The sequence below is a fragment of the Cydia splendana genome, chromosome 3, assembly GCF_910591565.1.
Source record: "Cydia splendana chromosome 3, ilCydSple1.2, whole genome shotgun sequence".
Taxonomy (NCBI): Eukaryota; Metazoa; Arthropoda; class Insecta; order Lepidoptera; family Tortricidae; genus Cydia; species Cydia splendana.
The window spans coordinates 13,726,269-13,753,086 of NC_085962.1; the positions used below are offsets into that span (position 1 = coordinate 13,726,269).

A 26,818-nucleotide genomic window follows, 5' to 3' on the forward strand; every position below is an offset into this window, starting at 1 on the left:
ATCAGACAATTTTGCAATGTTATTGCTATAAATTAGATCATTTTATGGCTTCATTATATTTAAATTATTTTAGTTTCGTGGTTCATCTTTCTTATACAAGTTGTTTTGGATATATAGCTTAATAATACAAACTGGAGATGGAGTTATGAATAAAAGTTTTACGGTCAGTAGATTAAGAACATCTAGGTACCTACTTAGTTCCTAAGAGACCTAGATGTCTAACAGTATTATGATTCGGGTTTTGTGTTAGCTAAGTACCTATATTCCAATTGAGTGAGATAACGTACGTTTGAGGTCATCATCGGTTTCGACAACTGGTCCCAAGAATTGACGTAGGCACTAGTTTGTGGTAGTTACAGTGTACAGTGAAATTTCGGGATAGCTTAGTTACATTGCTTGCTGGTAACCGGATATTCGTGACAAGATGATTGTGCTGCCTATTTGTAGAAGATAGAAGAGGAATTCCTTAGCTACTAGTGTGATCAAGTAACAACAGTCGCGGCTACTTCCTACAATCGTTCTACGGACTGCGGACAATTTCAAGAAACAATATTTCGAATAGAAGAAAGAAGAGGAAGTTAATGAACGTTCAATAGAAAAAATTATGTAATTTTAAAAAACTTAATCATCATCATCATATCAACCTTTTATCGTTCGCTGCTGAGCATAGGCCTCTCTTCGAGTGCACCAATTTTAAAACTAAGTTATTATTATATTTTAATATGAGGTAGTTAAAATCAAATAAAATTAAGCCCAATGTTTTGTGAAGGGATAATATTGTTGTATGTTTGTAGGTAAATTTTTATTTGGTGTAATGTAATTATGTGACATGTCAATGACTTTAGGTTACTTAATCACGTTATTTGAGTATATTTTGCAGCATATAATTATGGTAGGTTGGCCGACGCAAACGTGGCAGCGTACTATCAACGCCGAGCTGCGTGCAGCTGGACTGATTTAGAGGGAAGCGGAGCGCGAGGCACGGGACATATTCATATTTATTGACAAGAGTGGATGGCGCCGTCTCACGAAGGCCTTCTGTACCAATGGGGTACCATAGGACGACAATATCATCATCATAAAACCATCATCATCATCATTATAAATGTCATATAGGAAGTGGTCAGAATTTTCACTCCAAATCAAGGTCTACTTTGATGCTTATTTATTTGGGAGTATGTTTGCATTGTTTTACGGGTCAATGGGTTAGTCATACAAAGGCAACATACAAGTAGAGTCAATTATGGGTTTTAAATTTATAAAACACGTTGCGGTTTTTGGTTCAGTTTTTTTTTGTGGCTTATGTTCATTGAAACAAAGTTGCTCAGTATTATGGGGATGACATCTGAATAATATGATAATTAACCGGTATATGATTATAGCGAAATAGTTTATTTTTTGGGTTCTTGGCAGAGCAATAATTAAACATTATATCAACTATCTGAGGTTGACAGTGGAATAGTTGAGCGCGTCTCAGAAATTTTTCATTATTTGAGTGTACAGTCAACAGTATTATACGCTTGTTCTCTTCCTCGATTTCTCGTGAGTCATGACTGAGGGTCGCGACCATCTAAGGTCGGTATTTTGTTCACCCAAACCTATCATTCTACACAATGCCGTTCTGTTAGTAGGCGCTTGTGTAGATCTTTATTTCCTATCCTTATCTATTTCCGTTTAGTACTCTTGCATACTAAATTAAATGCAAGGTGGGTCATTTTCTCTGCAACTGACTGTACTTCTCCAACGTTTGTTATTGCAAAATCGGGTGACACTATTGTGTTTTGAACAACATTGTTGAAGTTTTCTTGTCCTTTTGAACAAGAAAAATAGTCCGCCTACAAAGTACAAATAACGAGCAATTCTTTTATATTTATATATTTCGGGGATCTCGCAAACGGCTCTGGCGAGTTCGGTGAGGTTTGCTATATTGGGATTTTCGGGGGCGAGGGCCGCGAGGGGGCGATCTGGCTGGGTCTTGTCGCTGGGGGGGCGCGTGTTTTTGACTTTTTGTAAGAGTTTTGTACGTTCGGTCTCCCAGATACTTAATCCTAATATTTGGTCAAAATAAATAGAGATACATAAATAACAAATAAAATTAAAAATAATTCAACGGAAGTCCTGAAGTTAATATTTACGTTTTTTAATCATTTAAAGCTCAAAATAATTAAAGGATAGGCTCGGGATAGGTGCCAAGGTTTTTTTTATTATCATATAGGGATAAAATTAAAAGGTTAATATTGTATCAAAACGGGATAAGGGGTGATTTTATTTTGTTACTATTCTAAAAAAATACCTATATATTTTATTTTTTATTTTTGATTGCCTCTCAATAGTTTTGGCTGTCTGTTCAGATCGAAGCGGACCGGAGTATGAGGAAGGAAGTATGAAGACTTGAGTGTTCAAGCTTACAGTTATGAGTATGTTAGGATTTTTGTGTGAGATGTATATAAGACGATGGATGCCTAGTAGAGGAATGTACTTATGTGTTGTTAAGAATGGATCGGTACAGATAGACAAAGGCTAGAGGGTAATCAGACTAGATTTTTCGGAGTTTGCTGGGAAACAAAAGGTGGGGACGGGGAATACACAAATAGCCAGAAAATTTTTATCAGTAGGTTAGAATCCATTGGATTAAGACTCGTTCCAAGAGTATTATTTTGTGGCTATCACTCTACAAGGTAATAATACTCATACGAATTCTACACACCTTGTCTTGGCTGAGATATATCCGACATTCGACATATTTTCATGAGCTGTGAGCGTCTAGAAGGACGAGGCTCTACTTAAGAGTAAATTAAAATAATATTTTTTTGTTTTCATTACTATACGTAATTAGTTTTTATTACTTGATCAAATGGTTCTTAGGTTTAGGTCAAAATAATTTTGGTGTGCCATATTGAGGTACTTAATTGTGTCAATTTTAAGTTTGTTTAATAAAAAAAAAAAAAACACACCCAAACAAACTTAAAGGTCGGTATATTTTATTCAAGTATAAGACACGCACCAAGAAAACGTGGCTGAGGGTGATAGGGCAATGAAATTTAGTTTGAATTCTGACAATGGAGCTTGAAAGCTTCGTACTTATAAAAATTAAAGGTCTCTTCGTTTTGCTTGGGAGGTTTTTGCTGTCTCATCTTATGCTCTTCTACGGAAGTGCGCGGCGTAAAGGGTAGAGACAGGAGTAATACTCGGTGCACCGGGTTGAGCTGGCAAGGACGAGTTAACTATTAACTTATTAGATTCACAACCTAATATCTTTGGCGAAGCGAGGTTGCTGGGGAAAAAGTTGTCATGACTCATTGACAGAGTTCTGATGGCCTAATTTCGGAGCTGAGTCGCTAACAGTCATTTAGTATTGGAATACACACCACACGTTTAAAAAGGGAGGGAAATTATCTGACTAATCTAGGGGAAATTGAAGTTTTTTATAAATTCCTGAAGTAATTCATAAAACACTTAAATTGGGGGCGGCTGTGACTGGCCATATGCCTATTACGTAATATTAAGCTCATTTATCAATATAAAACTTACATTTTAGCGGTGAAGGAAAGCTTCCGGGAGCTTCCTTGCCGGTCGTGGGTTTACGTTCTTGATTTTCATTGAAAGATCTAAACGATGGTAACTCCAAGCACTTGATTTCATAGTCTAGTCTTTATCATGTATCCACGATTAAATTAATTGCTAATTAACTTAGTAAAAACAAAATAATAACAAGAATTTGCTTAGGAAAACAAATATTGTCAGGTTGTTTACATTGACTTTGACAGGTATAGGCGCGGTGACGTCTAGGTATCGTTTTAAACCGCAAAATTCAAAAAGCGTGAGGTAGATAAAAGGTTACAATGATTAAATAATTAACTTCTATTATATGTTTAATACATTATTATAAAAATAAACATGAAATACCTCAGTACGGACGCAATATTTGGAATCATAAAGGGAAAGATGTTAACTCAAACATACTTTTGGTTGCTTTAGTGTGCGTAGGTATCGTTGAAAAATAGCTTCATCAGCATTAATAGATTATGAACGTTAAAGTGTAGGACATAAGGCTTATGTAAACAAAATAGGATTTAAATATTTGAATTTCGAATTCTGTCGCCAGTTTTATGATCGTATTGTTCGGGTATGGTTCCGTTGGGTTCGGCAGATTATGAGCCTTAATGAGTGGGACATATGACTTAGTAAACAAACAAGGATTTAAGATCTTTACTTCTAAGAGGATCATGTCGCTATTTTTATTACTGCATTGGTAGCCTCCACCTTGCTAACATTAAACGATTATGAGTATTAATATGCAGGGAATAAGCACTTTCGAATAGTAAACAAACGGGGATATATGACTCTTCTTCTTGAAGCGTTGAAACGTTTGTCGCCATTTGGATATTATATAAGGCTGAGCGGGCCTTGCTTACGGACTTATTCATTCTCTAATCTTTGGCTAGCAATGTCCCTGGCTTAGGGCGTACATAGTGCTGGTGGGTGGAGTTTGTCTGCTACTTTTTCTGTGTTTGGGTTTACCTGGAATTATCCTAGTGAATTTAAACTTGGAATTTGTGTCTGTGTTTGGTTTTACGGGGACAATATTGTCGTAACGCTGAACTTAGACTAAGTGGAGATTCTTTGCTTGCCTGTACCTGTGTTTCTTTTGTCGTGAAGTTTTCTACATTGTGTTTCTGGATTCAGCTTTGGGGAACGATACCCGCTACAAAGCGTGGGTTCAGAATGGCAGTGTTTAAGGGAATTTCATGAGTTTGTTTTATTTTGCGTGGGGTTCTTTTTGTAAAAGTAAACTTAGATATTCTCATACCTTTCTAAGGTACCTTTTTGCTAATTTTAAAGCCAGATCATTGTTTGGACTGACAGTTTGTCCAGCTAAGCATTCACTCCGCCTAACGGTGTCAAAGGATTGGATGGTTAGGAGTCTTTTGTTCCAAGTGTGAGAGAGCTTGGCATTCCCTTTTATATTTGCACAAGGGATGAGCATCTCACTGGTCTCAAAGTCCAGCTGTTTAGATGGATGTGGGGACGTCACGTGCGCGTCATCCGGAGTAATCTGGGCCCACTGAAGTCGGCAGTAATTGAGGCTAGGTCCCCGCTTAAATATATTTATCTATTTCGGTGCATTGGTACGTGCTTGTGCTGGTTGCAGGGCGGGACTCTGTCGTGATTGATATCATATCTCACAGTTTAGGTCGTGGCAGAGTTTCTCTTGTGATTGGTGCGGGTGTGTGCTAAGGGTATCGAGCGATTATATACACGTAATAGGGCGGCCTACTTCCTACCTCTTAGCCCGCGGGCGTAGGAAGGGGGGTCAAAAACACCGGCCTGTAGGTTGCCTTATCGGTTTCGCCTGCCGAACTATTACAGCTTCTCGTAGGGACAACACTTGTGTATATTACAAAGCATTAGGTCGATGGTAAGAACGAACTATGCTTTGAATATACTAGATTAGGGCCTACGTTTAGGTATAGGGTAGAATCACACACTATAAATATGGGGTTTCTGTTAGGTTGGTATATATTTCTCCTTTTAAGGACTTCAAATATGGTATCATTATTTTAAGTCATGCGGTAAGGTGGTTAATCGTCTAAATCTCCTAATATTTTGATTTATCTGGGTAAAAAGGTAATATTTCAATTTTATCTATCACAATTCTGGTCTTCTGGAGTAGAAATGAAGTACTGGGTATTGTAATCAGGTTTCTAAGGTATTTACAAAACAAATTATTTAATATCAAGCTGGGTTTAGGAACACAGACTTTTCTGAGATAGAAAATCGAAGAAAGGATTGTTTTAGGGACCCTTTGGCAGGCAGAAGTAATCCAGAGGATGTTTCGAGCTAAATATATCTACTCGTCTTGATATTCTTAGTCTTATAAAGTTTAATTTTTAACAAATAAACTTAGTACTTCGTTTATACCTCTAAAAATCAGATTTACTATTTATACTCTTAGTTCTGGGAAATGGGATGAAAGGATTCGTATCCTTAGCTTTTGAATGTAAAAAAGATTAGTAATATTGATGACTGATGGATACTTTGACACTTCTTTTCATCATCATCTAGGTGCGCTTATCTTACGAAGTGTTGGTCATAGCCCTTCCGGCTAAAATGGTAGGCTAGGTGTTTCGATTGATTTTGTAATCGGACTAAGAGTTCCCAGACTTGCATCGGGCATAAGGAGTAGCACGTGTGAATAAGTCACACATCGCTTAGAAGTTGATAGTTAACTGTAATTATCCTTAAAATCCTAGGGAGTAAATGAGCTTACCTCAGGAGTGCTACTTCTATGTTATCCCGGGGACTTAATAGGCGTAGCAGGATTTTATCAACAAATATTTTTATATTATTTATCATATATACGCTGCATATCTTCAATATCATTCTAGTTTTGGTTCTTTTAATGACACTTACATTACACCATAAAACTCGTAGTATTTCCTATTCTTATAATTAAATAAAAAGGTTTCATTCTATTTCTTAGCTACGTCATAAATTATTTTAGTATATTAAATATTCTTTAATTAAAATCTAGGTAAGTAATAATATCTAAAAACCGAGTCCAAAATTTAGCTTTACTCATTAAAGAATCTAGGTTTCCGCGGTTCACTTCGAGGGGGTCCTAACTGCTAGCTAGACGATCACGACATGGCCAAATTATAGGGGTAATTATTAATGGGGGGTTTATTATATGTATTTATTATGGGGGTATTTATATTTATATAGTTGGGGAGGGTACTTTTTGGTTCCGTGACCAAGAGATCTAAAATGTTCCTTTTAGGTTCATTTTGGATACCGAGGTTTTTAAAAATAAATAATAGAAAGAAACCCAATGGGCTACAACGAACTACTAATTTCAACAACAATTTTGTAGTGCGTGAAGACCAGCTTTCTAGCTGACTTCGAAAAAGTCCTTATTTTGCTGTAAAGTTAAATGTTAGCATTTGGACAGTCGCGCCCTAGTTTCAAACACTTATAGACGCCAAAGGGTCCACTGGACCCAGTATATTATGTGACTATTAACGAAAACCTTTGAAATATGATTACCTTCACACATATTATTTAACAATACGAGTAATAAGGAAATAAAACAATCTTTATAATAATCAAGAGTTTGTTATTGGCGAAACAGGTATAGCAAAAAATTAACAATAATTTCAAAAATTGCTTTTTACTTTCATTTCTTATGCTAGGTAATAAATTTCATAACTCTTTGTACCTACTTTTCTAAAACTAGTATTATTGACTCATTAAAAATTAAAAAAGATACTAAAACAATATACGTAAATGCACTCTGAAATTCACCCATTAGAGAATTAAATAAAATCTTTTATTTTCAGATTCAGAACTTTTTTTACCTAATACTCTATTCGTTCGTTAATAAAATCTGCTGTGTAAAGCTTAGTATGGTAGTAATAATAGCAATCATCTATGTTAAAAAAATGAACGCGGCAAGAGACTGAGTAAATGATACCAGTATACGAACAAGATAGTGTTCATAAATGAAAGTCACTGGCTCCTGCAGATCCATTAGCGACTGCTGAAGTGTTAATTAATTAATTTATGGAACTGATCATCACAAACAATACCATAATATTTGTAAATTAAGAACATTATATATTTATTTGCTCAGATAATAAGCCATTTTCAATCTAATTACGCATTACTTAAATTAAACTTTAACTAACAACTGGCTAACGCCATGACCACTAAACCATCCGGCCACCGTTGAGTCACGTTTCATTAACTAGTATGTATATAACATCTATTTCACTTTATAATATATGATTACTTAAAACGCTAATAAAAAAATAATAATTCGATTTGTTACTTGTAGTGCTTGTAGGTAAACCAAATAAAAGAAACAAACAAGCTATGAGAATTGAAGGCGTTAATGTACTTACACTCAAATGTGCGCGTCACGTTTTGTGTTTTTCTCACAACCGTTAGCATGTGACGTCATCGGTCTCATGTTTGTATTATCAGGGCTATAAGCTATACAATTTTCCTTTTCGAACACCCGGGAGTTTCTCTAAGGCAATATCCTTTAAGCTAAATTTCATGAGCCATTTATACTTCACGTATCACATTGCTTTCCATCGTTTATTCAACTCATTTTCCTTTTAACTGTCCTTTTGGATCAGATTCAGGTTACACATTACGATAATAGAGATCTATTTTGAGGGTTTCGGCATCGCTCGGGCCACGTTTGCTTGCGTAGTCAACAGGGTATTAGATTACGTTCTGAAAGGACGTTTTTTTTCGATCAGGCCTTTCCCCGATATTCGCAGTACGTTGATCGCCGACAATGCACACAATTTTTGGATAAGACTTACAGTCAGAATTTATGTATTAAGTTGAAATGTCAAGACAAAACGAAATAAGTGAAGTCAAAGTCATAAAAGCAACGGGTAAGGATCGTGTAGCGTGCTAAGTTGAATGTGATGTAAAATGTCTAAGACAAGGGTTCACAGTCGGATGCACTGAAAGGCCAACCTCTTTAAACCCGTTTGCTTCCGCATCCGTTCTTGTTCCGCAACCCTAAGCATTGTTACAAATGGGTCTATTCACAACCTCAACAATTCACATTTGACTACGAACCTTACATCTGTAAATCGTATGCGTGATTTGATTTTCTTGTTTGATTTATATTAAGCAAAGTAGGTAAGGATTAAAGTGAAGGGTTAAAGTTAGATTCCCGTGGGCGCGGAAATTGAAACACGCGTAAGTGGAATTCTATTTCTGTATAACGATGTTTTTATATAAAATTTGAATTTTGCTCACCTTTTGTATTTAATTTGCCCAGATGTGTTGGTAAACTTAAATTTACATACCAAATCTGCTACAGATTACTCTAGTGAAACTTAATGATACAACTAAGTATTATTTATAGTCATTTGTAGGTAGAAAAACATACATGTTTTAAACCTAAACCGTGCACACTGTGCGCAGGCAGAGAGACAAATCTATATAAAAATTTTGTACATAATTTTTAAAGTTTTTTTTTTCATTTAAACATCAGCTAACTTAATAATTTGAAGTCCATTCGCACCTTTTTGCTTATAGTCGTATATGGGTCAATTTTCAAATAGCCATTTTTTGCTGTCCCACGGCTAAAACTCGAAGTCCTTAGGACTAAAAGACTGGGTATGTATATGTCGCAGTACGATAGATAAAGCTGTTATATAGTTATAACCCTAGGGATATAATTATATGTCGTAACATAGTTATACGAAAGCGATTCATTACTATCTTACTAGGAATATAACTATAATACGTCTTTAGTTTAGTGATATAGTTATATTACTACTAGGGATATCCCTAGGGATATAACTATACCTCCGCCGCACCGCCGCACTCCTACCTACAATTATTTCACTAAACTTAATCCAGTAATATAACTATATCACTAAACTAAAGACGTATTATAGTTATATTCCTAGTAAGATAGTAATGAATCGCTTTCGTATAACTATGTTACGACATATAATTATATCCCTAGGGTTATAACTATATAACGGCTTTATCTATCGTACTGCGACATATATATTTTCATTCAGTGTATTATAAGCTTTAAGAATAATGTACCTACAACTGTACCTTAAATATTATTTGTTTCTGACAAAATCGCAATTGGAGTTCCAAAAACGGCGAAATCTGCCGCTTTTTCGCGTGTCCCAGTGGCGGCATAGCTCAATAAAAAAAATCATAACTTTGGATGTAGGTAACGTACCTATTATTAATAACTTTGTATTTCCATAAAGAGCATTTTCTGTAGAATCGATTTAATCATTTCGAAGAAAACACCCTCTTCATAAATTGACCCAATAATTACATATTTGCAAAAATAAAATAACAACATTACCTATCCGAAAAAAGCAATTTGTTTGGTAGGTTTGAGCTTACCTACTTTTTCCATGTTAAATCCCACAGCATTTTATTTCACCCGTTTGTAACACGCCGCACTGGCGTTTATATAAAAGGGCCTACGTACTAAGAATTTCCTATCACAATACGCTCTTCCCTTTATGCTAGCACGGAGTTATAAGCATCATAACGTTCTGTAAGCTAAAGCGACGCTCACGCATCGCCGTAACTACCCACTTAAATAAATGCGTAATTTGCGCATACATTATTATGTTATCGCTTATTCCGTGTATTAGATTTTTGTTGTGAATGCGAAATTAGGGTTAACGGCTTGTTTACATAAAATTTTGACGTTTGAATATAGATTTAAGGTAAAAAACTTAGCTAAAGCCCCTTTTGCAAGTGTGAATATTGTGTATTGATAGATGTTCCATAGTTGAATTCTGTAATATGACGGTGTAAGGTTTGCAGATTCATTATTTGCTTAGCTAAGAAGGACAAACGGACTGCAACCCGACTGAGACTTGCATGGGAACTGCACAATACAAATTGCAGTCGGGTTGCTGTACGTCTGTATCGACCGTATGGGAAAAAAAACTTTCCACCAATTTAAACGATTTTAAGCAGCAGTCGGGGTCTAAAATTTTAATAAAAACAAGTGTAAATAAGTATTAAGAAACAATTTTACAGTAAAGAAAATAAAAAAAAATTACAATATAAATACTTACATTATACACTTTATAAAAGAAGTAAAGCACGAAGCAGAATAACGTTGCGGTTTGCTCTGTTTTTTGCAATGTCATGTCATAATATATTTGTGTTATCAGTTTTGGTTCAATAATGGGTATAAAAAAGTATTCTTTAATTCTTGGTACCTTAATAAATAACATTTTAATTTATTTATAATATTCATTTCACTTTCCAAATGTTGATTAGTGGATACTTATTAAACATGTGAAAATATTGGCTACTTAATTTAACTTCTACAGATAAAGAGCGTAGCCGTGTTTACATGGAAAAGCGGCGCTTTCACCCAAATGTTTAAAGTATTTTTTTAATAAGAGCCCTTGTGAAATAACACTTGTCATAAACAAGTGTTATTTCCTGTAAGTTTCAGCTTCCTATCTTTGTTATTTTTTGAATTTTTCATAAAAAATCGTTTTTATTTCACATTGGCTAATGCAATTTACGCAAACTTTTGGTACAGTATTCTATATATAGAGACTGATAAATACTATAAATAAAATTTAATATTACCAACAAAATTCTTGGATCAATGTAGGAAACAAAACTTCAATATTTTTTTTCTTGCTTTCTAGAAGAGCGACATCAACAGTTCTTTGTTAGGTGATTGCTTATATAAAGGCCTGCAACATATATTTTTTTCAATATAATCCGGTTGGTACTTCATACTAGAAAATGTAAAAGTAAAGGATACGGTATACCCACACCCGCAAATGAATTACAGAATCATATAGACGGAGAGCTGTTTGCAATTTATAGAGCAACGAAATCCCTCTAGTTAGTGTGCCATACTATCATTATCAATTAATTCGGGCGCCTGGCAGCTTTTCAGCGGTGGGTGTGACAGTGGTTGGGCAACAAAGGGGTTACATATTTAATTACACAAACCCGAACATTAACACACCCGAAATTAGTTTATAAAAATATTATTAAAATAAATATTATTAAAATATTATTTATTTATTTTGGGTAGTTTAGTGGTGTTTTATTAATATCTCCGTTGACATTTGTTGGGACGTCAGTCTTTCCGTGACCACAGCTGGTGCAACTCAGCTGAAACGTCGGAATTAAAGGTAAAAACAATGAAATTATATCGCGGTAGACCCGTTTGTGTAATTAAATATGTGTACAAAACGCGAGAGTTTAAACTTTAAAGTGTTATATAAAAAAGGGGTTGTAAAAACAATTGAAGGTGTGCAATTTATAGAGGGGACCGCAAACGGGACCTTATAGTAATAATTAAATATTATTATAAATTTAAAAAAAATCATATCTTTAAAAATAACAAAGATAGGAAGCTGAAACTTACAGGAATAATACTTCTCATTAGGGCTCTTATAAAAAAAATGCAGTAAACATTTGGGTGAAAGCGCCGCTTTTCCATGTACTAATGATGTGTGTTCTTTCATGTTTTATGTTTCTTTTTGTACAATAAAGTATTTTACTACTACTACTACTAAACACGGCTACGCTCTTAATGCAAGTACCTAGGTATGTATGGAAAGTTATAATTAACTGTACAAATTATGAAAACACCCTCTCGTCCCCTAAGGTTTCTCCGTCGAGATAAAATCAATAAGTTAGCCAAATTTAGCAACAGGTAAAGTCCGGCCGGGTTTCTACTAGAGTTAGACCAAGAAAAGTCTGCAGCGATTTTGATAGCCTACGCAGTGCTAGTGTTATTTTAAAAGTCAAAATTCTGTGAAATTTCGACGTATAAATAACACTTGCCCTGCGTGGGCTATCATAATCGCTGCAGACTTTTCTTGGTGTAAACCTAGCCCTTTACCTACGGGTGTCAACCAGAGTTGCCAGTAAGGCAACACCGCTGCAGTACGGGTGTCAACTATAGTTGATCGAAGTAATGGTCGTATTCAACATTTTTTTAAAACAAAACGAGACCTTGTGGCTTGGTAATAGCGGTCACATTATGCACTGTGATTAGTATAGATACAAATTAAAAAATATCCGAATATTTCGGTAGATGGCTCTGACATAAACATAATTTTAAAATTACCGCTTTTTTGCTGGCAACTGGAGTTGACACCCGTACTGCAGAGGTGCTAATAATTGAATTAAATATGGCGGACAATAGTGTTGTTTTCAAATTTCATCGACTTGTTGTCGATATGAGAGTACGGCGTGGGAGTGTTTGGAGTGTTATTTTTAGTGTTTTTTTACCGTTTTTGGTTAAAATATTGGAATTTAACATGTTATGAAATCATTATTAGGTACTATTGTACCTAATAATAATTTTACCATAATCATAACTTGTTAAATTTCAGTTTTACATTTACTAGGTTATCGATATATCGACAAATGCGTCGATAGAGGCACATCACTATTTTCCATAAGTGGCAAATTGTTTTAGTGCAACGTTTTCTGTGATTGATATTTATGCATTATTTTCATAATTATCATTATTTAAGTGTTTATTTGTGTTAAGTATATTATAAACTAACGTTCTTAAACGTAAAGTTGTGAAATCCGCGAGTAGTAACTTAAAAATCTTCAATTTCTTAGTGACTGGTATATTGCTTGATAGCAGAAAAAATTGTGAATATTATTACTCCAAGTGATTATTTATTGATTAAACACATTATACTTATTGTGTGTGTGAAGTTTCAAGTGTGTAGCTGTAATACTTCAAAAATTACAAGTAAGTGAAATTATGCCTAACCGCTGACTCTCGCTAAAACATGCCCGTATTGGGCGGTGACGGAGCGATTTAATAGCCCGTAGGTAAAGGGCTAGAGATATGGGCTGTAGGGCTAATATGGTCGGCTTTTCTATCATTTGTCACCATGCCTAACAAATATGTAAGTGCGAAAGTGACCATGGCATGACAGGTGATAAAATTGCGACCATGATACCGCTACTGATTATGCCGTTTATATAATATGAATATGAATATATCTCTAAATGATATTTAACACAATACGAGTAAACACACGGATCATAATTAATTAGAATATATTATTCTATATTAAACGTATGATTGGACCTTATAGCCTGCCTAAGATTTTCCAGATTTCTATCGAAGAATATTACCAGATTATGATTGGAAGACGGGACGGCCTCTAGTCTGGGATGCCACATGCGTTGACACCCTCGCCCCGTCCCACCTTTCGGGTGATGCTGGTCATGCCGCGTAAGCGGAAGACCTCAAACTCCGTAAATACGCCACCCTCGGCAGTAGTTATTACTATTTTTGATAGGTTTAGGGTTAAAACGTTGAGGCTGTGGGGGCCAAGCGCGTGTCGGCTATATATAGTGTCTAGAAACAATTAACTTTGTAACAGAATTTATGGGGAGACTTGGTAATTATCTAATCTAATCCTGATTGTTAGAATTTCTAAATGTCACATTTGCATCTGCTCCCTATAACACGATGTAGGCTTCATAATTACACATACCCTTGTCAAACGTTACGTTTACGCAATTACCTAATGGCCCGAAAGTGTCGTTTCAGTTTAAGGCAGGTAAATATCCCGATTACACCTCTCAGAGTGAAACATAATACCACTCCGTAAAACTTCCAAACATCTACCCCGATAACCCTCCGCGTCCCACTCAACCAGGAGTGCGTGATAAGGTTACTAATGTCGAGGCCTGTATACGTTCGCTGTAAGGGATATCATAATCAATTTAATTATTACCAACCGATTTTGAGGGCAATATTAACAAAATTTGAATTTAGTTTAGTAAGTAATAAAAACTTACTACTCTGATGTCCAAGAGCGTCATAAAAATTATTCCGAGATTACATTCGGATTGCTACCATAGCCGCACTGCTCCACCGTTGCCAGTTGTGTAACTTGTGTAGCATTGATGCAGGACATGAGGACATGGCAATTATCCAGGACAGCAATGTAGAGTTGGGTTTTCGAGCCGAGGTTTCTTCTTCTTCAACCAAAAACACTTTTGGCACTGCCAGATCGATATCGTATCGCTGTGACATCTTATTAGCATTGTTCGAATACGGCTGTTAGTATCTTAACTATTCATACCGAATAATATTCTGAACTATCAGTAATAACATTTATTGAGGCCCACGCCCTATTAGCAGTCAGCGGACCGCGACAAATTATTAGGACGTCGTATCAATGCTTCTGAATTACACGGTTCTTTGATTCAGTGGGTCGGCTGTATGTATATACAGTAGAGTCCGGTTAGTACGTAGCGACGTAAGTATATGCACATGTTTGGTTTTATTATGAGCTACTATGAAAGTACAACCATTTATTACTACTCCGCTTATAACGACCGACCGCTTTTAACGACGGAAATTGACACTAAATCATTTTGGATAGTTTTTTTTCATATAATTTGTCGGTAAGAGCTTACCTATACTCCGTCCTGCGCACCCAACTCTTCTCCCCCCTTTCCTTTCCTGCCTATTTATTAAAATGAAATAGTCATGTGACTTTTCTCCGATCATTGTTCCGATAGTCGTGTCAGCGAACGGTCTCATAGCGAAGAGTCTGGACCAACACCTAGAGAGACTCTCGCTGGGTGGTTGGATCAAGGGTCAGATGCAGAAGGCGGTAATTTTGGACACGGCGTACGACGTAAGTACGTCGGTTCCTAACTCTGCGGCCCTGACCACCCACGGCGGCACCCTAGGTTTGGTTTTTTATAATGTGCTTATATGTATTTTTTTATTGTTTTTTATGTGTTTCTGTATTTTACTTTTATATTCATATTATAAAAGACCTAGCCTAAGAAAATAAATAAATATAAAAGTAAGTATGTAAAAAATTCGCCACTGTTCTAAACCTTTAGATTAAGTACATTAAAATTGACATAAAGTGTAACTTCTCAAATCTTTTTTTTTTGTTTTTTAACTTATACCTACTCGTAGTGAAAAAATGTATTTGTATTTATATATTACATATATAGCACATTTACAATTTAAGGAAATTGTAGGTCTTGTATGGATTATAATAATTATAAATTTGTACACATTTTTGTATATGACCGTTTGTTTCTCAATAAATAAAAAAAAGCAAATACGAAAAATTGACACTTGTATACTTAAGAGGTATCGAATCGATCTATGTTGGTTGTTCTTGTTGTTTACTTGAAACTGAAAACGAAATTGTAGTAGTAGTAGTTAGGTACTCACTTTATTGTACACAACGCAATTGTAAATGGGTCAAACAGATCACTGCGTTATGTCTTTCCTGTAGACATACACAAGAGTTAAGGGCTATAAAGGTTAATTTTCTTATGTAACCCTTACCTTGTGGGCATGTAAGCAATGATTTTATCATAGTTCTCTAAATAAAAGGAGGACCTTTTCACGTGGATAAGGGTTAAATAAGAAAATTAACCTTTATAGCCCTTAACTCTTGTGTATGTCTACAGGAAAGACATAACACAGTGATCTGTTTGACCCAAATACGTAATTTAAATAACTTGTTCAAATACAAGTGAAACGTGAAACTTTCTAATTAACTACTACATTCTATTTTCTAGCAGCCTAAAAAGTGTGTTCAAACTGAAAAGCAGGTATAATTAATTAGAAATGTAATCTTTCATTTCGAAATTATAATGCTCGCAATATCACGGGTATAAATATATTCCCCAGGCACCTGAATTATTATTAGAGGTTCTTATCTAAACTTAAAAAGATAAGAGTTTAAATTGATTGGTTTTTGAAGCTGAGGTAAAACGAAGGTTTTCAATTAACCCTCCAAGGTAGGAAGGATTTAAAGCTCACTACGTTATGTAGGCCGAAGAGGGGAGCAAATGCGTGTAACGACAAAGTTAACTAGTAGGTAGGTTAGCTTAATAGTTATTTTGTACATAAGGACGTACCGTAAAACGGGATCACCAGAAATCGCGGGGTGGATAGAGACATTTTGAACTCTTTCTTTCAAGTCGTTTTATTTAAAAATGTGCATCTCTAAAATTAGAGTTTTTGAGATACTCTACACTGATACCAAAATAAGTTACGAAAACTGCTTAAAAATTTGTTTGTATTTAATATAAAGTAAGTCTTTATACTTATATAAAACTGTTTTTTTTTTATAATGAAGTATAATAACATGATGCAGGTTAAACATATTCATTTTGTAGTCTATTTTGTTGTTGTAGTAAATATAATTTTGTTTGGTTAATCTAACTTGAACAGTTTACAAAATACGACACTTTCAATGGTACGCTGATTATTTTACATTATCCTGAATAACTCGAAAACAAAAGAAGATCGAGGACTGATATTAAGCATAGAGTGTTCTTAGGACCTGCCAGTACACCACCTGAAAGAATGACCAAATCGTCGTTGGGGGCACTTCTTGTTCGCTTGGCCTGCTAGACCCGTTAGCTTTCCATCTTGACCGCCTCCCACCTTACTTATACCTACAAAAAAAAGCTGTAAGAACTTTAGTCCTAAGTAGTTCTAACATCCATGGTCTGTATACTGTATACCATTAATTATACGAAGCCATAAAAAGCAATTAACAGCCATAAACTGTTAAAACAGGTTAAAATACCTACTGAAAAAAAAGGTTTCGCGTGGCGATGAAAACATGATTCGCCGCTTTACCAACCGGTATTACGATGCAGTTTTCAGTGAGATTATATCGCTTTTATGTTGCCACATTAAAAACTTGGTGTAATTATGATGTTGCGTATTTAATTGAAAGTTTGCATCATAATTTCATAAGATCTAGTATGTTGTAGTAGTGTAAAGCTGTTAGTATAAAGCAAAAATATACGAAGTACCGGTAAAATCGCGCTCGTATTACCTTGTTATAAATATGTGATGAGAAAATAGATTAATGTAACTGATTCAATTATTAAAAATACTATATTTAGTATTTTTGTAAAAAAACAAGTTTTCTAAACGTATCCCAATGAAGTGTTTGAGCTGTGTGCTGTTTGAAAGGCTGTAGCAGAAAATAGTACCTAGTTCAAATGTCGGGATTGTTTCAGTGCCAACTTTATAGTAAACCGATGGTCGCGTTGGCCAACTTCGGACACGCTACCACACTTTATTTCCAACTTTTGGACATAACAACAGCGAAGAGGGTCATCAGAAACATTTTCAATGCATAGCGCTAACAGAGCGAAACAGGAAGTCGTAAATAAGCTGCTATTTGGATTGTAGCTGGAAACAAGCGTTGTGTAAAAATAATAATGCCCGTGGGACATGTTTGTACATATGCATGTACGCGACAATTTAAACATTTAAATAACGTGTCCTGCAGCATTTCGCCAGCAACGGGGTCTAGATTCTGTAACCTGTATTTTAGATCTATGTATAACTTTGCCCCGCTCCATGTAAAAGGAGTACGATCTGCTTATCTATACAGATTGCATCTGATATTGGGGCTCTAAAATACAAGAATCGATTATTATTTTGATACCTATAGTATAAAAATTATATTGCGGTCATTAGTTTTTATTTTAATTTTAGAAAGCTATATGTTATGTGTGACGTGTGTGCCTGTGTGTTTATTCAAAATAAAGCGATGAATTTAAAGGTGACAAGAATTGTTTGGTGAATACCGGTTGCCATGCTACAAGGCGTACATCAGCTTCCATTCGGTAATCGGTTAGAAACTTGGCTGGTATTTGAATTTCCTGGAGCTTAATTATTTAAATTTATGTTATTATAAGAATAATATAACCGACCGACTACCGAAATTTGTTTCTTATGTTTTGGATCAAAAACTATTCAGATTAAAATGTGCAACAGCACCTTAAAGTCAATTATTTAAAGGCAAAAGCCGCGAAGCTTTTATAATAAAGATACATTATAAATATACATTTGATTGATTGATTTATTTATTTATTAGATAATCGTTGTTTTACATTGGTGTTTACGGTATTTAACTACCGTAGCTCCGCGTTAAATGTTGCTAGCATTCCCGAGAGAATATTCCAATTACTCGGGATAAAAATATTCATCTCTTTTTCTATTCCTGGCAACCTACAATAATGTTAATTATTTTGTCTTAAAATGAAACGGGATATACGTTACTCATTAACGAGCAAATGGATGGTATATTTTCACTAGACCCTTTTCACGTGTGTGTTTGATGGTGCATTTATACTTTTAGGCTAGAAGAATCATCAATCGTGCGTTTTCTAAATAAACTATTTTAATACTGGCTACGTACCTACGTCTTATATTTTTAATTATAATAAATAATAGGAACAATGTAATCTTAAGTATTTGCTTGAGATAATTGAAAAATATTATAAAAACGGAGGAAAATTCTTCCATTATTATTTAACCATAAAAAAGCGTACTTACGGTAAATATAACTTAATGTCTAATAGCGCTCGACTGAACTTAAGGTTAAATATATAATTGTAGAAATACATCCATGGTTTAATACAATATGGCAATTTTAATTCCGAAAAAAAAACAAAGTTGTACTTCAGTAGTTGTTCAGAATTGATGATTTTATTGCCAGTATAACTGAGTTCCAATCCTGTAGAATTTTTGCTCCTAATCTTTATACTCCAATATCTAAAAACTATTAACGGTGAACTCAGAAGAGTTCGTTTAAACATTTTTTATAGTTAACAGTAGGGTTGTAAAGCGAGCTTGTTAAGTCTAGACTCTGATTGTCAAGCGACGTTGTTAATCCAAGGTAAGCCCATCTAGACTCGGTTACGTCAGTAGACTACCTAATCGCTCCGTTTTAAGTCTCTTGAGAAATATTTACGAGGCAATTTAGAATGAATCAAATAATACAAACGACAGTCGTTTGAATAACACTAACATTTTGTAAAATAACGAGCCGTATTGAATTCTAATTTTTATTTTATCACTTTTTTCGGTGTGTTTTCTAGTAGGTACTAACGATTACTGAACTATTCCATGGACTAACAGACGGGCAGACAAACAGACACTGCGAAAATTAGTTCCTATTATAAAAAGTAAATAAGTTTTTGCGGCAGTATTTACAACTGCCACAGGCTATAAAAGCATATTTTTTTAAATAAGATCTCCATAATATAAGATCGCAATAAGACCGCATGTTGCTACCTTTATTTACATTGTAAATCTGTTTTTTAATTTTGTTTTCTTTGTGTGCAATAAAGATTATTTATTATATTATTATTTTTGTTTTATTTTTATATTTATTATGCGGGCCATAACGAAGCATAAGAAATAATTATTGAGTGGTGTTTTCTGTTATTGTGGATGAAGTCATAAAATTCCTAGTTATTCGGCATGTGTTTAGGATTGTAGCTTTTTGTAGGGTTTGTGTGACTTGGGTTGGAATGTGCAGGATTTCGAGGCTGTTGCTCAATGTTTTAGGGACAACTCCCGTGGTGGACATTACTATGGGGACTATATGTACAGTGGTTATTTTTTAATCTCCAATTCACTTCGTGAAATGAAGCGCTGCATGAAAGGTTTCGCTTGAAGTTCGTTGTTACAGGCATGCATGCTTGGTGTGATGTCCATTTGTGAAATCAATTAATTTTACTTTCATATTCAAATTTCTCGCGTTGTTCGCTCGACTCGAAATAAAGTTGAGGCGAAAATTTTAACGACTTCAGTTCAGCAATGTTTATAATTTTCGTTTGTTTTAGACTAACTAAAGGTATGAGATTAAACGTTTTTGTCTTTCAACTTATCTACTTGTTCCAAACCGAATACAATGTTACTTGGTTGGTATACGTCGCGATGAACGATCCGTTACCGCAACTCGGGTCTATTTGAAAATTTTGTGGCCTTTCGCTTACTATTACGTAATTACTAACCGGTAGTTACATTTCAATTGGACATAGTTTTTTTGTTTCGAAATATACGCACTAAGAAAACCACGTTTAAAGTTAATTTATTTTCAAATTCACCCCCGTACACTCACATACCTACTCAAGTTAACCGCCGTTTAACCACAATTAGTTCCCGGGTCGGTGATAGCCTACCCCGGCGTATTGTGTCGAACTACGGTTGCCCATTTTCCCAGTTTACTTATTTTGCGACGCGACCCCAGAACCAAATGGTTTCCGCGGTCACCGTTGCTTGCAATTCCACATTTTGTTCGTGCTTTTTCTTTTCGAATTTGTAAATGGAAACACGATGGGTACCTCAATAAATCTTTTGCTACTGCTATTTGTTTTACATATTTTCACACGGCGCGCATGCCGATAATATCAGCATACATAGTGGTTATATATTCAGATATTGACATGGAACGCTTCTTACATATTTTAGAATGAAACTGTTTAGATATTCTCACAATTTCGTAGTTTTATTTAGAACGATGATCTATTAATTCATTGATATATTTTAAGTAGATATTAACCATCATAATTGTATATGTGGTCCTTTGAGGAGTGATTTTTATTCTTAGGTATGTGGATCCAATATCATCGGCGAAACGAAATCCCACAGACTTCGCTGGTTTGGTCACCTATTAAGAATGGGGGAGGATCGGGCTGCCAAGAGGGCGTACCTGGGAAGACAGACTGGTGGCCGCCCAGATATTGCTGGGGAGGCAGTGTAGAAGCGGATCTGCGTCAGCTTCAAGCCGATAATTGGCAGGAAACGGCGCAGGATCGGGAAAAGTGGCGTGCTCTCGTTTCGGAGGTCAAGCCCTCTTTGGGTCAACAAATCAAGTTTTTCATAATGGTAGTACATAAACCATATCAAAAGTTTGCTCTAATTTAGAAGCCCAGAATAAAAAAACTAGTTAAAAGCTTCTACCCACTTGTAATGTAATCAAATTGGCAGGCGTCCACTGCATAAACTAACGGCGGCTAATATACGAGTACGAGGTCAACTTTGAATATCCCAGACAGCGCGCAGCGGTGGTTCCTACACCAAGTCACAGAATAAATACTGAAGTTTGAAGTTTAAAATAACACTTGCACAGTCTGTGCTATCAAACTTTGTACCTGTAGTATATATACTTAGTGTAGTATATATACCTGTAGTATATATTATTTCTGTTTCAAAAAATAATGGATTTGATATAGGGTTCTCTCTCTATGATTACATTTAAAGAACTTTGGGTCATAATTTGTGCAAAACAAAAACAAAATAGTATAAACATTTACGACAAAAAGTAGCATTGTCATAATTTGTGGGTGTTCTGGTTGCAAAGGATTACGAAAACGATACCTAATACTTAATATGAAGTAGCTAAATACTAATCGCAAGTACAGTCGCCACACGGGAATGTTATGCGATTTAGGGCTCTTGCTAAATTGGAAATTCTATATTTAGAACAACCAATTTAGCTAGGACCCTAACTGGCGCAACAATCGCGGAACGTGATGGTACATACTGATAACTTCACCTCTGGATTAAGCTCGGGACACACGTATCCCACGTACGCAACGTTATGCATTGCATTATGACATCTGGACCCTGAAATTTGTACGCTTAGAAACATACTTGTCATGCGTTGCGTTGCATATGACAAGTATGTTTTGTGCGTACAAATTTCAGGGTCCAGATGTCATAATGCACACTTATCCCACGTTATGCAATCATAACGTTGCGTACGTGGGATAAGTGTGTCCCTGCCTTTAGGAACTCAAATCCTTTACTTTTTTACGGAACAATTATTTCTAAAAAGCTTGACTTTCGATAATTATTACAAGTAGGTGTCTATACCTTTTTTTACAATGTCATATGTACCTATTAACTAATTGTAAGTATTGAAGGTTCAAAGATGACTCTCGGCACGCTGTGCCTCGCTAAAGGCTGGAGTATTCTCAAAGGACTTAGCGCTCATTTCAACTTATTGTTCAAGTAATGTCAAAAAATCCTAACGAGTTTCGCTAAACTTACTACCTACTCAAAGTTTGACAAAGAAATCAGTTTTTAAACATCAGCGAGTTGCCAACCGAAAGGCGAAACTATAGACCGACAAGAAATTGTAGAAATAAAAAAGTGGGAACATCGTAGTGTCGTCCTTTTCAAATAAATCTAAGAAAACGGGACGACGACACTACGATGTTGCCACTTTTTAATTTCTACATTTTATTTAATTTTAATTACTAAACGCAAGCGATATTGATATAATCAATAGAACAGGTAACACGTATTGCATGGTTATATTCACATAAAATAAAGTCTTAAAAAATAACCACACCAACCCATTATAATCTATAAAAAGTTGTACCCTAAGAACAAATAAAATTACTTTCTTATAAAAATATATTAATTAGTGTTTTTTACAAGTAGTCACACTACTATTTCGTTTCGTGTTTCGTATCGTTATTTATTTTATTTCGTTTAAAATTGTACCCCCAACCACCAACTTGCATTTAAGATTTTATTTATTTCCACTTAAATCACGAGCTCATTAAATCCTAATACGAGCAAAAAAAAAGGTGTCCCCAAAATTTCATACATTTTTTGTTTGTCTGTTCTTACAGTCATTAGAAGATTGTATTGAAAACGTAATTAATCAAATGGACCAAAAAATTGGGGACATTATATTATTAGTAAGGATGGAAAGAGCTCGTGATTCTGAGTAGGTATATTCAACACAGAAAACCGATAAATAAAGGTGATTGGTCTGTGTAGGTGGTAGGTGTGGAAAAAGGTGTGTGTAGGTGGACTAGAAATAATATGAAAATTCCCAATTCTAACACAAAAGTTGGCGGCCCAACTTTAAATAGAACCCTGATACTAGAAATGGTAATAAATATTGTCTTGTCACCTGCTGGTATTCACGTGAAAATCATGTGCATGTAATTAAGCCTAATTAGCCACCAACCAAATTTAGTTCATATTGAAAAATAAATTCCAAAATATTAGACTAGGATTTAATTACTTGTTAATTGAGACGACCGGTCTGGCCTAGTGGGTAGTGACCCTGCCTATGAAGCCGATGGTCCCGGGTTCGAATCCTGGTAAGGGCTTTTATTTGTATGATGATACAGATATTTGTTCCTGAGTCATGGTTGTTTTCTATGTATTTAAGTATTTATATATTATATATATCGTTGTCTGAGTACCCACAACACAAGCCTTCTTGAGCTTACCGTGGGACTTAGTCAATTTGTGTAAGAATGTCCCTATAATATTTAATATTTATTTATTTAATTTTAACCCCACCCACAAATAAAAAAGGTACCTGAATGATGCTATTTTTAAAAAGATTTGCTTTGGACGTGACAGCTATCAAAAGTGACATTTCTGGTTGAAGAAATCTTATCTAAAACAAATTCAGATGGGGCTTCCGGTTCGAGCGCCATCTTGATAATTACGCGTCAAGATTAATTCCTGTGTTTTTTGCTCATTAATATTGTTCATATGTAGTGAAATATCGATAGCTTATTATACAGTAAACTAATGTGGTAGTGTGCAGTGAATAGAGAATTAATCTTAAAATGCGTTTAACCACCATTTTGGAGTCAACGGCCGGTAGTCCACGTGCCACTTGTAAAGTCCAGCTATCGCTTTACAAGAGCTAATAAAATTACCGTACACTGTCTTGTATCCGTACTTATACCGTACACTTACAGGCCTATTCGGATTTCGAGATAATCACAAGATCTTGAGACGATTTAGAGATCAACTAGATCTACATTAGATATCGACTAGATGTGACTTGGATATCTAAGTCATAACTCATATCGAAATCGTTCAAGAGGACCTCCAGAATCGCGGAAACGTCAAATTTGACATATCTATTTTACAAATATCTTTAAATTATCCGTATCGTAACTTGTTGAAGTCTAGTAGAAATCTAATTCATTTTCCGAATCGAGCCGTAACCGTACTATTTTAGTCGTCGTACTTAGCTCCTAATACCTTGATACTGGCGAAATAGTCCCACTAGACTGAAGCCATAATTTTAAAAGAATGATTGAATGAATGAACAAATTCAGATCAAATTTATAACCTGTTATTACATTCAGAATCCGCGTCTTGGATTAATGCTCCCCCAAGTATCTTCACAACGTTCGTTCGCGTGTATAGTGTCAGGATATCTCTAGTCATGCCATCAATACCCTTGCCGAGGACCCCGTATGCTGCGTCTTTTGGTACGTGGTTGCTACCACGATACGATATAATTTGGAACTTTTCAGTTCCAAATTATATTTACATAATATTTTATTTTGCTAAAACCACTCCGTTATGTTGATCGTAACATTCGTAACTAGTGTGCTACGAAAGATTCGTAGCAGCTGGACTGCTACGGCGCGACCGCCATTACATTTTGGAAGTGATGTTGTAGCACCTGCTACGGATTTACGAGTTCCAGTGATTTCGTATGTATTACAGTGTAGTATAAATCATAAACTGCTAGAAGTATGTTTCAGATAAAGCACATAAATATGTAAATACCAAATTAATAAAATTTAATGCTTAAAAAAGCGGAAATCGAAGAGAATCAGTCGACGGGGCATAGCTTAGGTTAATATACTTACCTACATTAATTATCTAAAAATAGTTTATTTAATATTAATACTTATTCAGATAGAAAAATGGGGAAACATTTATATGGAGAAACAGTGATCCACTTATCTCATAAAAGTGTTTTTTTTTTATGCAATCGAGATGCGCTGACACAACAGATTTTTAAAGTTTGGATACCGTTCTAGCTATTTATAATGATCGTTTAAAATTCGAAAGTGTTTTGAGTTCACTTTAAATAAATTGTTCAATGATTCAGTTGCGGCGCCGCGCCGGTCAGTTCAAGTACTTAAATGATGTGAATAATAAATGCGATGCCGCATTAGGACAAAAGTTTTCATAAATCAATAATTAGTAAAGTTTAAGCCAATCAATAATATCGTTTAGTAATTAATCCATAGAAACATGTGTTTGTACTCCTAATATGTCGTTTCTGAATAACGTAATGTGTTAAACCCGCATAAATTAAAGATAACATCGGCCAAATAAACAGCAATCCCTTTACCATGCAAATTTTACAACTAATAAAAACCAAGACTTACCTAAAGCAATTTCAGAGATTGCAGAGTAACCACCGTCCTTAAACTCGCTCCGAACTCACTTAGTGGCACGCAATCACACACACAAGTCACTCGTTCACTATAATCAACTCGGTCACAGCACACGCATGTGCAAGCACTGGTCACGTCACTGGCACGGTGGTTCGGTTATTTTTTAACCGAGTGGCCGCGAGTACGCTCTGTGTGACGCCGCAGCCTCGACTGGCTGGGGAGACCCCAACGCGCCTGTCCCTACTGCCTCCCCTCTCTCAACCCGCTTACCTCGCGGTACGAGCAAATAGATATTAAGTATGCGCTGTAAGGACGAACGTGAAGGAAAAAACGGATCCAGAAGCCTGTAGGGCGAGTAAGGTACTGGCTGAAGACGGTTTTGGATTTAGTTGAGTTTTTCTGCAGTGTCGACGCCGCTGGGAATACAACTTATACGTACAATGTTGATCAAATAACTTCAAACGTACAAGTTTTTTCATTGATTTGTTTGGAACTTTCGCTTTTATTTTAAACGTGTTCAAGTAAATTGGTACTATGAAACCGTCCTTCTTCGCTCTCAAGGGTAGATGTTCCTCGACCAAACATATAATTTTTTATGGATCATCGTCAGAATACAGACTGTATCTTTAACTATAAATGATATATACTCAAATATATTATTCACACATTTATTACGATAGAAAAACGAAGAATTTCAATTAAAATGTATGTCTATCTGTAGGTAGGTACAAATGAATGTCAGCTTTGGCTTAGGTTAATACCTATTTGATTTTCTTAAGAATTGTTTTACAATAAAGAAAATGTATTATTGTAAAGGCGAGTCGTTGCTCCATAAAGAAGATCCTCGAAAATTTGATCGAAACATTTCGAGCGTTTTTCGTTTTAATTATATTTACCTAAGTAGCCCGTTTGAAATTATTTCAAAGGGGCCTCTGTTTGGGATGTGGATAAAAAAATTGGTGGTTCAATGTTTTAAAAAACAAATACAGCCGAAAATAAGCGAAAAACAGCAAATTTCAGTAAAATTAATGGTTCGAAAGTTACATGAGTAACATTTCTTAAAAGGACATATTTGAAATTGGAATAAATACGAGTAAAACGCTACCGGGACCACAATATTTATACCCATACAATCGAATCTTTGATGTTTTTCCCAAGTTTACAACTTTCCTAAGTAGGTACAATGATTACATTGATTTTTATTTGCGAAACTGCTAACTGGCTTAGCAGGGCAGCAAATAGTATAAATATGGTTTAGAAATTAGACCTATACATATCTTTTCTTTTTTAATTGGTTTTT

At 35.2% G+C, this 26,818-nt stretch overlaps 1 protein-coding gene across 2 annotated transcripts in view; it reads right to left on the reverse strand.

Annotated features, from left to right (window-relative positions):
• Positions 1-25,819, reverse strand: part of LOC134806868 (uncharacterized) — a 114,105-nt gene extending 88,286 nt beyond the window's left edge. Inside the window, exon 1 of one of the 2 annotated variants that reach the window (XM_063780278.1) lies at positions 25,510-25,819. The gene's annotated coding sequence lies outside the window, so the exon portion shown is untranslated. The remainder of the gene's footprint in view (positions 1-25,509) is intronic. The other variant, XM_063780279.1, reaches the window with a different exon arrangement.
• Positions 25,820-26,818: the final 999 nt, after the last annotated feature.